Source organism: Triticum dicoccoides, chromosome 6B (assembly GCF_002162155.2).
Source record: "Triticum dicoccoides isolate Atlit2015 ecotype Zavitan chromosome 6B, WEW_v2.0, whole genome shotgun sequence".
Lineage (NCBI taxonomy): Eukaryota > Viridiplantae > Streptophyta > Magnoliopsida > Poales > Poaceae > Triticum > Triticum dicoccoides.
Window position 1 is genome coordinate 343,513,247 of NC_041391.1, and position 2,792 is coordinate 343,516,038.

General features: G+C 45.7%; 1 long non-coding RNA gene across 1 annotated transcript; it reads left to right on the forward strand.

Moving 5' to 3' along the window:
* Window positions 1-986: 986 nt before the first annotated feature.
* LOC119320453 lies at window positions 987-2,281 on the forward strand. Its single transcript, XR_005154994.1, has 3 exons — window positions 987-1,227; window positions 1,325-1,426; window positions 1,529-2,281. It is a non-coding gene; the product is annotated as an uncharacterized LOC119320453 (long non-coding RNA).
* The last annotated feature ends 511 nt before the right edge of the window (window positions 2,282-2,792 follow it).

The following is a 2,792-nucleotide window of genomic DNA, read 5'->3' on the forward strand; positions in this document are numbered from 1 at the left end:
TTCTATTCTTTCTTCCGGAGGCATTGTGATGTTGCTCTCTTCACTCATCATCTCGAATTGAGGATCATGTTCGTTTCATGCTTATCCATTTAACCGGAGTGTCGTGTCCCCTTTTCAAGTTCTTTTCATCTTATCAAGTCTTGCATCTCTTTTCAACTGGAGTGTTGTCCGAATCTGTTCTTCCTTGTTCCTTGTTTATCTCGTTTCAACCAGAGTGGTTCCAATTCCTTCTTGTCCCTTGTACTCGTCATTCATAGCTTTGCAACCTCCAAGGTTCACATGGTGTTCCTTGTTTCTATTTTGTACCACAGTGCTTCAATTGTGTTCAACTCCGTTGTGTTCTTTCTTTCAACTTTTCAACCTCTCAAGGTTCTTTGGTTTCACTCTTTTGTCGAAGAAGCACCTTAGTTTTACCTCTTCTTTTCCTCTTTCGTTTCTCTCCGGTGTCATCCTAGATCTCGGGACGAGATCCTCTTGTAGTGGTGGAGTGTTGTAACACCCCGGATGTAACTTTCCATATTTGTAACTCCAACTCTTGCCATTTCCGGCTATGCGACATGTTATTCCTTCGTGGTTGGGTTTTGTCTTTTGTTTTGCATTTTGTTCTTGTCATGCATCTCATCTCATAGCATCATGCAAATCGCATTTGCATGTTTTCATAAAACTTGCATCCGCTCGTAGTTGCCGCTCCTCGCTTCTCTCCTTGTGTTCGTTGACCGTTACGAGACCAACCGTGTTTTAAATTCCCTCTTGTCAAACCCCCCTCGCGCGTGTCCGAAACTTACCCGAACCCAACCCGCTCAGTCATCACCGTTGCATTAGGTTCATCCCCAAACATCTATAAAACATCTCCGTTTTCTTATTTGAACTCCCTACCTATTTATTTATCAGTCGCTCGATCGCGATCGGAGGATCCAAATCACCCCCCTTTCATATATATATAGTCGACAACCCTAGTCTATCCCTAAACCCTGGGTTGTCCCATCCATTCCTCCCCAATCCTGAAGCCGCCGCCACCTTGTTCTGAAGCTTGTCCCATCGCCGCTAGATCCCTTCTGCGTCGGAATTTTCTCTCGATCCGGACCAATCCCGCAGCCTTCTCTCGATCAAGAGCCCGAGCAGCCAAACCCCGTTGTTCTCGTCCGCCCGTCGCGCCGCCACCGACCAAGCCGCCGTCGTGCAGTCTTGCCTTTGTTCCCACGACCCAGCGCCGGCCAGCAGCAACAGGTCGCCGTGCCTCTACCCATCCTTCTCCTTCGTCCCGTTTTCCCCTGTCTCTATCTCCGTCTAAGCTCTCTGTTTGTCTGTTCTTTGCCTCGAACAGGAACAACTCCATGGAGGTCGCCGCTGCCATGAACACATTCAGCCCGTCAATTTGCACTGGAGCTCTGGATCCGGCCATTTGATCCTATCGTTGAGCATCCAGGTCACCCCGTCGAGCCCCTCTTCATCCCTGTATCTGCTTCACCTTCCTCTCTTTTCTCTCTCTCCGTTGCCTCACCCCTTGTTCTCTGTCTCTCCTCTCCAGGAACCCTGCAGCCTCGCTGCCCCGTCAAGTTCCTGGAGCCGCCCTTGTCCGCTGCTACTTCCTGCATCACCCGGCGCCACCACCAAAGCGCGCTTGCTCTGCAATGAACGAGGAGGACGAGATTCACATTTCCTCCCCAATCATTGTTGCCGTTGTTGACCCAGGCGCCAAGCCCCGTGCTCCTCTACATTGCCATGGCCGCATGCCTCGTTGTTTCCCCGCTGTTAGCAACTTCCCTCGTATCTGAAACTTCGCTGTTCTTTCCTAGATCCATTCTGGCGCTTAGAGGATATTTAGATGTGCCACCATTTTTTAGCACTAGCAGTTTAGCTAGCCCATTGGTTCTTCCCATGTGCATGCAACCACGAGATCCTGGGTTCGATCGCCAGCCGCCCCTAATTGTTTTTCCTATTTCTTTTTATTTTGCACACAGGCACACAGCCACGTTGGGCCAGAACTGCTGCTGGGCTTGCTTAGTGTGCTGTGTTCGGCCCGTTTTCCTTTTTTATTCCTGCGCTACAGTTTTTAACAATTAAATTCTGGACATGCATATTACAGAAAATGCCATGATTTTTAATTGCTCACAACTAAATAACCGTGCATCGGATTTAAATATGTCATATAGTTAACTAGCTCAGTTTTTCATGCACTTTCATAATATGCCATTTTCAACCATGTTTGAAGTTTTTAAAATGTTGTTTGATATAATTTGTAGGAATGCCATGCTAAAATGATTTAATTCATAACTATTTAACCGTAGCTCCGAATTTACTAAACTTTATATGTAAATGGGGTGGAAAAATGCATGGATTAACATGGTGGCATCACTTTGCATGTTTAACAACCCTAAAATTTTGTATAGGGCAGAACAGTAGAAAATTCATAAATTGCATATGGACATGAAGAATTTTTGGAATTGTTGTTTGTTGCTTCCGGCCTCATTTAAACTTGCCTAAATAGTTAGTTTACTTATGCTTCACCCCTTGCCATGTTTAAAAACATTTAATGTTGTTGGGTACATAAACCAGAGCGAACTAAATAAATGGATGTGGTGTTTCGTCAATATGCAACTCATGGCATATTGAGCTCCACTTAATTTGTAGTATTGTTTGTTGCACTTTGCCATGCTTCGCCATGCTTTTACACTGGTCATGCATCATACTTGTTTGTGCATCATGTCATGTTTATGCTTGTGTGTTTACCATGTTGTTTGCTTCTTTTCGGTTTGCTTCTCTCGTTAGCTTCGGTTTCGTTCCGGAGTTGT